Source organism: Scyliorhinus torazame, chromosome 11 (genome assembly GCF_047496885.1).
Source record: "Scyliorhinus torazame isolate Kashiwa2021f chromosome 11, sScyTor2.1, whole genome shotgun sequence".
NCBI classification, from domain to species: Eukaryota; Metazoa; Chordata; class Chondrichthyes; order Carcharhiniformes; family Scyliorhinidae; genus Scyliorhinus; species Scyliorhinus torazame.
This window is the reverse complement of record NC_092717.1, coordinates 238,435,541-238,448,775: the sequence shown is the minus strand read 5'-3', so window position 1 is coordinate 238,448,775 and position 13,235 is coordinate 238,435,541. Positions and strand designations below refer to the sequence as shown.

At 48.1% G+C, this 13,235-nt stretch overlaps 1 non-coding gene across 1 annotated transcript; it reads right to left on the bottom strand.

Annotated features, from left to right (window-relative positions):
• Positions 1–8,511: 8,511 nt before the first annotated feature.
• Positions 8,512–8,583, bottom strand: trnac-gca (transfer RNA cysteine (anticodon GCA)). The gene has a single exon. It is a non-coding gene; the product is annotated as a tRNA-Cys (tRNA).
• Between the last annotated feature and the right edge of the window lie 4,652 nt (positions 8,584–13,235).

The following is a 13,235-nucleotide window of genomic DNA, read 5'->3' as shown; positions in this document are numbered from 1 at the left end:
GAAAGTCAATTCTGATTGGCCAAGGCATTGCCATGGCAATAGGGAATTTGCCATGGCAATAAGGAATTCTCGGCTCCCCAAGCTCTTGGGTAATTCAAAAAGGCGCAAGGCTTGGACATGTTCCTTTTGTTTGCAGAGAATGGCTGCCTGCGTACACTCCAGCAAGTGTAAATGAGCCACGTTGCAACCTTGATTGAGTATCTTAAATTGTTTGTTGGTGTCACTATTAGCGCCCTCAGGATTGTTCAGCAAGTGCTGCCCGTTCACAGAATCGCATCAAACTGCAGGTTCATTCGGGTTTTGCAAGTGCAGGCTGATTGAGTTTGGCCTGCCTGTTGCAAACAACTGAAGGATCATGCTGCTTGATTTGATCAGCCAATCACTGGGGTGTACGACCTACATACCCGGCTTCACAGTGGTTAGCACCGTTGCTTCACAGCTCCAGGGTCCCATGTTCGATTCCCGGCTTGGCTTACTGTCTGGTTACGTTCTCCCTGCGTCTGCATGGGTTTCCTCCGGGTGCTCCGGTTTCCTCCCACAAGTCCTGAAAGACGTGTTGTTAGGTAATTTGGACGATCTGAATTCTCCCTCTGTGTACCTGAACAGGCGCCGGAATGTGGTGACTAGGAGCCTTTCACAGTAACTTCATTGCAGTGTTAATGTAAGTCTACTTGTGACAATAAAGATTATTATTTAACCTGTTGCTCCAATTTTTGAGATATCTGCCTTTCCAGGGTAATTTGAGGAAGACCAGGCATTTATCAGATCTGAATGTGGGGGTCTTTGACCCATTTGCGAGTCTGTGTCATACATAGTGGACAATGGAGAGCCATTGCCCTTCAGTCTACCTTTGATCTGCTCTAACTCTGTGTCAAGCCTGCAAGGTGAGGAATTAACTCGGGCCCGATCTACATGATTGCTGATAAGGCCAGTCTTACAGCACGTGGAGCTATAGGATTCCCAACGAGTACCTTGACTAGTGAAGTCAGGCTTGCAGTAAACCGTACGAGAGAACCCATTCATTGATTTCTGAACCAGCACATCAAGGGAAGGGGGCGCGTGAGACTGCTCCATTTCAAAAGTGATTTTGAGCGCAGGATGGAGTATATAAAGGCGTGGAAGGAAATCCTTGTTCAGGGCTGCAGATTCAAAGATCGTGAAGGTATCATTGACTTTTCAGGCATTTGCACGTGGTAGGCACGTCCCCATGAGGAGGCAAAGATCCAAAGGGGACGAAGAACCTACTATGGACAACCAAGGAAGTTCAGGAGGGTATTGAGTTGAAAGCAGAAACATATAAGTTGGTCAGCAGTGGGTCAGAAGACTGGGAAAGATTCAGAATGCAGCAAAGATGGACTAAAATGTAATCAGGCAGGAGGGCGAGCTAGCGAGAACCATGAAAACAGACAATAAGAGCTTTTTTAAGCACATTAAAAGGACGAGAAAAGTAAAAGAAAGCATTGGCCCCTCAGAGAATGCAACTGGGGAAGTAATGATGGGCAACAAGGAAACAGCAGACATAGGGTCAGAATTAGGCCATTCAGCCCATCGGGTCTCCTCCACCATTCAATCATGGCTGATATGTTTCTCATCCCCATTCTCCTGCCTTCTCCCCATAACCTCTGATTCCCCTTATTAATCAAGAACCTATCCATCTCTGTCTGAAAGACACTCAGTGAATCGGCCTCCGAAGCCTTCTGCGGCAAAGAGTTCCACAGATTCACCACCCCCTGGCTGAAGAAATTCCTCCTCATCTTTGTTTTAAAGGATCGTCCCTTTAATCTGAGACTGTGCCCTCGGGTTCTAGATTTTCCTACAAGTGGAAACATCCTCTCCATGCCCACTCCACCTAGGCCTCTCGGTGTTCTGTAAGTTTCTATGAGATCCCCCCTCATCCTTCTAAACCCCATCGAGTACGGACCCAGAGTCCCCAACTTCATTCCGGGGAACATTCTTGTGAATCTCCTCTGGACCTTCTCCAAGGCCAGCATATCCTTCCTTAGATACGGCGCCCAAAAGAGGTATTTTGCATCAGTCTTTACTGTACAGGATACCACAAGTATCCCAGAAATAATAAAATACATGGGGGAGGAATTAAATACCGTCACCATCACCAGAGAACTAGGTTTAGGCAAACTAATGGGATTAAAGGCTAACCTGTCCCTTGGACTTGATGGTTTGCACCCCAGGATCTTATAGGAGGTAACTACAGAGATCACGGATGCATTGGTAGTCATTTTCCAAACATCCTTGGATTCTAGACCTGTGCCAAAGGATTAATAAACTGCCAATGTGATACCCTTGTTCAAAAGGGAAGGAGTCAATATGCAGGAAACTACAGACCTGTTAGTCTAACATCAGTTATTGGAAAAATATTAGAATCGATTATTAAGGAGAGAATATCTGTGCATTTGGAAAGTCAGAGTCTGATCAAGCAGAGTCAGTTTCATAGGGGGGGGAGAAATCATTTCTGACAAATTTGCTAGAGTGTTTGAGGGGGTATCAGCCAGAGTAGATAGAGGAGGACCAGTCGATGTTGTATATTTAGATTTTCAAAAGGCATTTGATAAAGAGCCACACAAAAGGCAACTGCACAAATAGGAGCTCACGGCATTGGGGGTAATATCCTGGCAGGGATAGAGGATTGGCTAACTAACAGGAAGCAGAGGGTAGCAAGAGGGGCAGTAACCAGTGGACCATAAGACCATAAGACATAGGAGTGGAAGTAAGGCCATTCGGCCCATCGAGTCCACTCCACCATTCAATCATGGCTGATTTCAACTCCATTTACCCGCTCTCTCTCCATAGCCCTTAATCCCTCGAGAAATCAAGAATTTATCAACTTCTGTCTTAAAGACACTCAACGTCCCGGCCTCCACCGCCCTCTGTGGCAATGAATTCCACAGACCAGACAGTGGAGTGCCACAGGGATCAGTGCTGGAACCGCAGTTCATCACAATATATATTAATGATTTGGAGGAAGGAACAGAGTGTACTTTGGCCACATTTGCGGATGATACAAAGCTGGGAGGGTTGATAAGGGTGATAAAAATAGTTTAAAGAGTGATATTGACCGGTTAAGTGAGTGGGCAGAAGAATGATGACTGTGAATCAATGAGGGAAAATATGAGATTGTTCATCTTGGAAGTAAGGATGAGAAGGTGGATTATAATTTAAGTGAAGAGAGACTACAGAAAACTGTGGCACAAAGGGACCTTGGCTTTCTTGTTCATTACACCCAGAAAGTTAGCATACAGGTGCAGAGAGTATTAGGGATCACAAATGGAATGCTGGCTTTTATTTCAAGGGGACAACCTCATATTCATTCAAGTGATACTCATGGCAGAGTGTAAGACTAGAGGGCATTGTCGCATTGTTGCCTAGTGTACATCTGGTAAATGGTTTTGTACCATTTTGAGAAATAGTTTTCAGTGATTTTGAATTAAGTTAGCCACGTATAGAGGAAGGGACATACATATTGAAGTGCTTCTTTTTGCTGATAACCCCATTTAAAGCTGTATTAATAAAAGTGGACCAAGTCATTCCTAAATACATCAAACAACACCTCAAATGGAAACAGAAATGATGGAACAATTATATTCTATCCGCAGCCCAATTTAGATAATTTTGAAGGTTTTATGTTTGTGATTGTAGAAGGGGATCCTGCGAAGCTAGTGTTAATGTGGAACTGGGAAATAGTAGCATCGACAGTATGATGTGAAGAGACACATGTTCTGAGACTAGGGTCAGTTGTGGACTGGACAGAGACATGTGTAGAAGCAAGCATGGAGCTAGCTCATAACTTGGATTTATCCTATGGGTGCGATCGTCCTAATAGGGAACGAAGTCCCCGAGCGAGTGCGTTTAGCCGATACTCGCATTGAACACGGGACCGAAATGGGAAACGCGGGGCCAAGACCGGAGACCGCACATAGCCTCGTTTTTTACTCGCCGGAACTACCCCTTGTAACGAGGTTTACTGCCTCGCTCTAAAATGCAGATTTGCCAAAAAACTGCATTGTGGGCGGGATGATCCTTGCAACATCTCGCGAGATTGCACTGAATCTCGTGAGGCATTGTGAGCCAGGTGGATCCCGGGAGCGGGGTCTCCCGGCTTTCACCGGCCAGGCTGGGCTGCCGCGAGCTGCTTTTACGGCGCAGTGTTGCCGGAACATCGTGCCCTACACAAAGTACATCACGTAAATACATATTCATATTCAGCTACACAAACTCTGAGCCACTTTGTGAGACTTACTGAACATACAACAGCGATTAGGCCGATGAACAAAGAACAAAAGAACAAGGAACAAAGAAAAGTACAGCACAGGAACAGGCCCTTCGGCCCTCCAAGCCCGTGCCAACCATGCTGCCCGACTAAACTACAATCTTCTACACTTCCTGGGTCTGTATCCCTCTATTCCCATCCTATTCATGTATTTGTCAAGATGCCCCTTAAATGTCACTATCGTCCCTGCTTCCACCACCTCCTCCGGCAGCGAGTTCCAGGCACCCACTACCCTCTGTGTAAAAAAACTTGCCTCGTACATTTACTCTAAACCTTGCCCCTCGCACCTTAAACCTATGCCCCCTAGTAATTGACCCCTCTACCCTGGGGAAAAGCCTCTGACTATCCACTCTGTCTATGCCCCTCATAATTTTGTAGACCTCTATCAGGTCGCCCTTCAACCTCTGTCGTTCCGGTGATAACAAACCGAGTTTACTCAACCGCTCCTCATAGCTAATGCCCTCCATACCAGGCAACATCCTGGTAAACCTCTTCTGAACCCTCTCTAAAGCTTCCACATCCTTCTGGTAGTGTGGCGACCAGAATTGAACACTATACTCCAAGTGTGGCCTAACGAAGGTTCTATACAGCTGCAACATGACTTGCCAATTCTTATACTCAATGCCCCGGCCAATGAAGGCAAGCATGCCGTACGCCTTCTTGACTACCTTCTCCACCTGTGTTGCCCCTTTCAGTGACCAAATTTTAGTTTGTGGTTGAACCTAACCAGTGCAATTTCAAAAGCCAAATTTGAAGATGGTGGAAACCTGGGGCGAAATTCTCCCCAAACGGCGCGATGTCCGCCGACTGGTGCCCAAAACGGCGCCAATCAGACGGGCATCGCGCCGCCCCAAAGGTGCGGAATGCTCCGCATCTTTGGGGGCCGAGCCCCAACTTTGAGGGGCTAGGCCGGCGCCGGAGGAATTTCCGCCCCGCCAGCTGGCGCGGAAATGTCGAATCTCTGGTGCCGGAGACTTCTGCAACCGGCGGGGGCGGGATTCACGCCAGCCCCCGGCGATTCTCCGACCCGGCGGGGGGTCGGAGAATGACGCCCCTGAAATGTGAACATAAAGTGCTGGAAATACTCAGCGAGTCTCGCTGTATCTGTGGAGAGAAAAACGGAGTTGATGTCTCACATTAATGGTGCAAGGGAAAGGTCATCAACCAGAAATGTTAATTGTTTCTCTCTCTGCAGATTCTACCTGTCCTGCTGAATACTTCCAACATGTTCTGTCCTTTGCAAGGTGTGCAGAGAGGATTCACTAGGTTAATCCCAGAGTTGAGGGGGTTGGATTACGAGGAGAGGTTGAGTAGACTGGGACTGTACTCGTTGGAATTTAGAAGGATGAGGGGGGATCTTATAGAAACATATAAAATTATGAAGGGAATAGATAGGATAGATGCGGCGAGGTTGTTTCCACTGGCGGGTGAAAGCAGAACTAGGGGGCATAGCCTCAAAATAAGGGGAAGTAGATATAGGACTGAGTTTAGGAGGAACTTCTTCACCCAAAGGGTTGTGAATCTATGGAATTCCCTGCCCAGTGAAGCAGTAGAGGCTCCTTCATTAAATGTTTTCAAGGTAAGGATAGATAGTTTTTTGAAGAATAAAGGAATAAATGGTTATGGTGTACGGGCGGGAAGGTGGAGCTGAGTCCACAAAAGATTGAATCGCGGACCAGGCTTGAAGGGCCAGATGGCCTACTCCTGCTCCTAGTCCTCATGTTCTTATGCTCACGGAATCCACAGTGCAGAAGGAGACCATTCAGCTCATCAAGTCTGCAGTGACCCTCTGAAAGAGCACCCCACCCAGGTCCACTCCCCCATTCACCCCATCCCCGGAACATAACCTGTACTAAGTGGCAATTTAGCGTGGCCAATCCACCTAACCCGCACATCTTTGGACTGCGGGGGGAAACTGGAGCATCCGGAGGAAACCCACGCACACACACGGGGAGAAAGTGCAAGCTCCACACAGACAGTCACCTGAGGACGGAATTGAACCCGGGATCCTGGCGCTGTGAGGCAGCAGTGCTAACCACTGTGCCACCATGCCATAGCTTCCGTCAGAGTATTTTAGGCGCAATTTTCAGATTGTGCTCCGTCTGCAAATTCGACACCTTGAAGCTCCATAAAAGGGTAATTAGGATGTGTCATTTTCGCTTTCTCAAGACTAATTGTTAGTGTTGTCCAGTCACAATTTATAATTATTACACTGGAAGTTAATAGCATTTAGGATTTGGTTGATTGCCTGCAGGAAATCACACTAACAACCTAAGGGTAAGGATTCAATTCATAAACCAGGAATATAAAAGCTAATCTCATAATGGTAACCATGACAACTATCATCAATTGTCATAAATACTGTTCTGTTTCACTGAAATCCTTTAGGGAAGGAAATCCGTTGCTCTTACCCGGTCTGGCCTACATGTGACTCCAGACCCCACAGGAATGTGGTTTTCTCTTAACTGCCCTCTGAGAGGGCCGAGAAAATTTGTGGGCAATTAATCACGTGCTGGTCTGATGACTGGCACCCACATCCCATGGAAGACTCAAAAACATAATAAGAAGAATAATCTTTATTGTCACAAGTAGGCTTACATTAACACTGTAATGAAGTTACTGTGAAAAGCCCCTAGTAGCCACACTCCGGCGCCTGTTCGAGTACACAGAGGGAGAATCCAGAATGTCCAAATTGTGTAACAGCACGTCTTTCAAGGCTTGTGGGCGGAAATCGGAGCACCCAGAGGAAACCCATGCAGACACGGGGAGAACGTGCAGACTTCGCACAGACAATGACCCAAGCCGGGAATCGAACCCGGATCCCCGACGCTGTGAAGCAACAGTGCTACCCACTGTGCTACTGTGCTGCCCATGACACCGTTTCAAAGGTATTTTAGATGTCAGGCATCTGCAGCGACCTGCTTTTGTGTTAGGAAACAACCTGGCTTTGTAGAAAACCCATTGCACACTGGTCCCCCAGCTGTGAGCTCTGACTCGAAGCATTTTCTTCAAATGCAGAGAAACTACCATTGCAGGTACGAGGATGATAAATACCCTTGTGTCAACAGATTAAGAAATGTCAGTCTGCTGTTTGAGATTATGTTGAGTCATCAAGTCCTGAGCAACAAAATTAATTTTCCCACCGAGTTACTTGTTGGAGGAAAACGCAGGTTCATTTCTCCTCTGTTGTTGATGAGATAGTACAAGCTGTCTGTAGATCTTCAGCTGGTAAAATGAGAGATAATAAACTCGATGCATTTTGATTTTAGTCCAAGCGTTGATGTTTTTATTTTTTCCTCATACTGTTGTCAGTACCTATTAATCAATAATTGCACTCTGTATTCGACTCCAACCGTCATAATCCAAGTAGCGTAAAAAAAAACTTTGGGTATCACAGCAGTACCAATGTAGCTAATCGCTGTTGCAATCCAACAATTGGTCCACAGGCCACAAACAATACTCTGGCGGGCAATTGCTTGCAATCTCAGTTCTTAATCAGAGCTTTGTGGGTTCAAAATGCTCTCCACAAACTTGAGCAGATGGCTCTGGCTGACAGCCCAGTATTGAGGGAGTGCTGCACTGGCAGAGGGTCAGTACTGAGGGAGTCCTGCACTGGCAGGGCTGCTGTTTCTCATATGAAACCGAGGGCCCCGTGTCTGCGTGGGTTTCACACCCACAACCCAAAGATGTGCAGGTTGGGTGGATTGGCCACGCTAAATTGCCCCATAATTGGAAAAAAAAATAATTGGGTACTCTAAAAAAAAATTTTAAGATCCTGGAGCACTGCAATCAACATAGAATTTACAGTGAAGAAGGAAGCCATTTGGCCCATCGAGTCTGCACCATCCCTTGGAAAGAGCACCGTACCTAAGCCACCCTATCCCTATAACCCAGTAAACTAAGGGCAATTTAGCATGGCCAATCCACCTAACCGGCACATCTTTGGACTGTGGGAGGAAACCGGAGCACCCGGAGGAAACCCACGCAGACACGGGGAGAACGTGCAGACTCCGCACAGACAGTGACCCAAGCCGGGATTCGAACCTGGGACCCTGGAGCTGTGAAGCAACTGTGCTAACCATTGTGCTACCGTGCCGCCCAAGCATCTCCTTTACGTTCAAGCAGCAAATAATGTCTTAAACTGTTTTCCAGACAATGGCTGCAAGCGTAGTTATTGTAAATATTTTCTAAGTTGTTGCAATGAAGGACACATGATAACCAATCCCAGGGGGCACCTGGATTTGAACCAGAGACCTCTTGATCTGCAGTCAAATGCTCTACCACTGAGCTATACCCCATTGGATAAAAAAATGGGAAAATCTTCCTGGTGTTGCAGCCAACATTGATGACGTACTGACTGCGTCAGACAGAGGCTCGGCTCATTATCACATTGCTGATTGTGGGAGCTTGCTGTGCGTTAATTGGCTGGTGTGTCTCACACATTGACTACGTTCAAAAAGCACTTCACTGGCTGTGCAGCACATTGGGACATCCTGATTTTGTGAAAGGTGCTATAGAAATGCAAACCTTTGTTTCTTCCTAATGGGCCGAGAACGTTTTGTTTATTCATTTACGGGATGTGGGCCTCGCTGGTTAGGCCAACATTTTGTTGCCCACCCCTAGTTGCCCTTCAGAAGGTGGCGAGCTGCCTTCTTGAACCGCTGCAGTCCTGATGTGTAGGTACACCCACAGTGCTGTTAGGGAGGGAGTTCCAGGATTTTGACCCAGCGACAGTCGGACCGAAGGGTGATATATTTACAAGTCATGATGGTGACTTTGAGGGGGACTTCCAGATGGTGGGGTTCCCAGGCTCTGTCCTTCTAGGTGGTAGTGGTCATGGGTTTGGAAGGTGCTTCCGCAGGAACCTTGGTGAGTTACTGCAGTGCATCTTGAAGATGGTACACACGGCTGCCATTGGTTGTCGATGGTGGAGGGATTGAATGTTTGTGGAAGGGGGAGCAATCGAGCGGGCTGCTTTGTCCTGGATGGTGTTGAGCTTCTTGAGTGTAGTTGGAGCTGCACTCATCCAGGCAAGTGGAGAGTATTCCATCACACTCCTGACTTGGGCTTTGTATTGTATTGTTTGGATTGGATTTGTTTATTGCCACATGTACCGAGGTACAGTGAAAAGTATTTTTCTGGGTGCTGCTCAAACAGACCATTTAGTACATGGTAGATTAGTACATTAGTACGTTTGTAGATGATGGACAGACTTTTGGGGATCAGGAGGTGACTTACTCGCTGAAGGAGTCCTAGCCTCTGACCTGCCCTGGTAGCCACAGTGTAAATGTGACTAGCCCAGTTCAGTTTCTGATCAATGGTAACCCCCAGGATGTTGATTGTGGGGGATTCAACGATGGTAATAAGAACATAAGAACATGAGAACTAGGAGCAGGAGTAGGCCATCTGGCCCCTCGAGCCTGCTCCGCCATTCAATGAGATCATGGCTGATCTTTTGTGGACTCAGCTCCACTTTCCGGCCCGAACACCATAACCCTTAATCCCTTTATTCTTCAAAAAACTATCTATCTTTATCTTAAAAACATTTAATGAAGGAGCCTCAACTGCTTCGCTGGGCAAGGAATTCCATAGATTCACAACCCTTTGGGTGAAGAAGTTCCTCCTAAACTCAGTCCTAAATCTACTTCCCCTTATTTTGAGGCTATGCCCCCTAGTTCTGCTTTCACCCGCCAGTGGAAACAACCTGCCCGAATCTATCCTATCTATTACCTTCATAATTTTATATGTTTCTATAAGATCCCCCCTCATCCTTCTAAATTCCAATGAGTACAGTCCCAGTCTATTCAACCTCTCCTCGTAATCCAACCCCTTCAGCTCTGGGATTAACCTAGTGAATCTCCTCTGCACACCCTCCAGTGCCAGTATGTCCTTTCTCAGGTAAGGAGACCAAAACTGAACACAATACTCCAGGCGTGGCCTCACTAACACTTTATACAATTGCAGCATAACCTCCCTAGACTTAAACTCCATCCCTCTAGCAATGAAGGACAAAATTCCATTTGCCTTCTTAATCACCTGTTGCACCTGTAAACCAACTCTTTGCAACTCATTGCCATTGAATGCCATTGAATATCAAGGGGCGATAGTTAGATCCTCTCTTGTAGGAGATGGCCATTGCCTAACACTTGTGTGGCACGAATCTAACTTGCCACTTATCAACCCAAGCCTGAATATTGTCCAGGTCTTGCTGCATGTGGACATGGACTACTTCATTATCTGAGGAGTCGCAAATGGTGTTGAACATTGTGCAGTCATCTGCAAACATCCCCACTTCTAACATTATGATGGAAGGTAGGTCATTGATGGAGCAGCTGAAGCTGGTTGGACCTAGGAACACTCCCCTGAGGAACTCCTGTAGTGATGTCCTGGAGCTGAGATGATTGACCTCCAACCACCACAACCATCTTCCTTTGTGCCAAATATGACTCCAACCAGTGGAGAGTTTCCCCCCTGATTCCCATTGACTCCAGTTACTCGGTCAATGCTGACTTGATGTCAAGGGCATTCACTCACCTCACCTTGGGTCTTTCTCACTGATAATAGGACAACAATCGAAAAGCATTCCTTTGGCCAGAACCAATCTGTACAATAAAGATATCCAAAATTATTGCGAAAGAAAACATTGGAGGGATCAAGGACCGAGGGGCTTTGAATTAAGGTGAGTGGCAGGAGGTAGAGGAGATGTGAGGAAAGTCTTTTTCACCCAGAGGATGGTGAGAGTCTGGAATTCAATGCCTGAAAGGATGTTGGAGGTAGAGACCCTCATATCGATTGGCACGGTAGCACAGTGGTTAGCGCCAGAGACCCGGGTTCGATTCCCGGCTTGGGTCACTGTCTGTGCGGAGTCTGCACGTTCTCCCCGTGTCTGCGTGGGTTTCCTCCGGGTGCTCCGGTTTCCTCCCACAAGTCCCGAAAGTTGTGCTTGTTAGGTGAATTGGACATTCTGAATTCTCCCTCTGTGTACCCGAACAGGCGCCGGAATGTGGCGACTAGGTGATTTTCACAGCAACTTCATTGAAGTGTTAATGTAATTTACTTATAATAATCATTATTAGAGCCACAAATAGGCTTTTTACTCTTTCACCTTCAGACTCCTCAGGTGCTCGAACACGTGACCGTATTACCGGCCCATTCAACCTTGGGTCACTGTCTGTGAGGAGTCTGCACGTTCTCCCCGTGTCTGCGTGGGTTTCCTCCGGGTGCTCCGGTTTCCTCCCACAGTCCAAAGATGTGCAGGTTAGGTGGATTGGCCATGCTAAATTGCCCTTAGCGTCCTAAAAGGTTAGATGGGGTTACTGGGTTACGGGGATAGGGTCGAGTCATGGAGTGGGGTGCTCTTTCCAAGAGCCAGTGCCGACTCGATGGGCCGAATGGCCTCCTTCTGCACTGTAAATTCTATGATTCTATAATTCTATGAACACCCTCATGTTCCACGTGACCAGCCTGGTCAGAGGGTTCCTCGCCCCCTCCCCTGCCGATCAACCATATCCCTCTCTGGGCCAGCCCACGTCACGCGACCCTCCCGGCCCACCCTTGGATGTCCATTGTCATCACTCCTTTTCCAAATGTGCCACCATGGCCATACCTTTGTCAGCAGCCACCCCCCCTCCCCCCAAAACCAAACAACAACCCCATCCCCCTCCCCTACATCTATCTCCTGACAAAGACCCCCCCCCCCTGCTCTCCCGTTAACTAGCCCACCCAGCTAGCACGGCAGCACCTGTCCAAGACCTCCAAAGCCCCTACCCCCCCCGCCCCGATTCTACCCTCCCCTGTCCATGCTCCCCTTCCCCACAAAAAACAGAAAAGGTGCACTCATCCTTGGTATCCCCCCCCCCCCCCCCCCCTCTTTGCCAGTTCTGCTCCAGGTCCTGGTACAATCGCAGCTCGTTCCCCCTCCCAGGTGCACTTCCACGTCTGCCTCGCCCACCGAAGATTCTTCTCCATGTCCAAGTAGCGATGCAACCGCATCACCATCGCCCTTAGCGGTTCGCCCACCTGTGGCCCCCTCATCAGCACCCTGTGCGCTCAATTGACCTCCAGGGGCCGGTCAAATGTCCCCGCCCCCATCAGCTGCGACAACATTTGGGCCACGTAGGTGCCGGCCTTCGAGTCTTCGGGCATCCCCACAATCCTCAGGTTTTGTCTTCTGGAACGATTCTCCAGATCCTTCTTCAGCCTCTCCTGGGTCTCCAGCATCACCCCCACCTCGGCCACCAACCAGGCCAACTGCTCCTCGTGCCCCACCACCGCCTCCTGATCTTTCTGGATCACCCGGCCCTGGGACTCCAGCCTTTGCTCTACTCTTTCAATCCCTGCTTTAACGGCTCCACCCCCTTGGACAGGCTCTCCAGGGACTCCTTCCTCTGCTGGCTGAACGTAGCATTTAAGAATTCCACCAGCTGCTTCGTTGACCACTGGACGGTCATAACAGGCCCTTTACCCTCCGCCATCTTAGCCTGTGGCGCACCATGAAGATTCTCCTACTCCAACAGCTTCTTTCTTCTCAATCCACTCTGGTTCGTGGATCCATCCACCAGCCCCACCACAGGAGTTACACCTCCCGGCACTCCTACATCTCTTTCCATCCAAAACTCAGTCAGGGAGAGGACTGAAAAATCCCACCTTGAGCGGGAGCTACCAAATGTGCAACCGCTCACTCCATGACTGCCACCGGAAGTCCCCGCTTGATAGCATTGTTGATGACCCCCTTCCATCACTGCACCAATGACTGAGAGTAGACTGAGAGCGTGGTAATTAGCCGTGTTGGATTTTTTCCCTGCCTTTTGTGTACAGGACACACCTGAGCAATTTTCCACATTTCCGGATAGATGCCAGTGTTGTAGCTGTACTGGAACAGCTTGGCTAAGGGTGCGGCAAGTTCTGGAGCACAGGTCTTCAGTACTATTGCTTGGATGTTGTTAAGGCC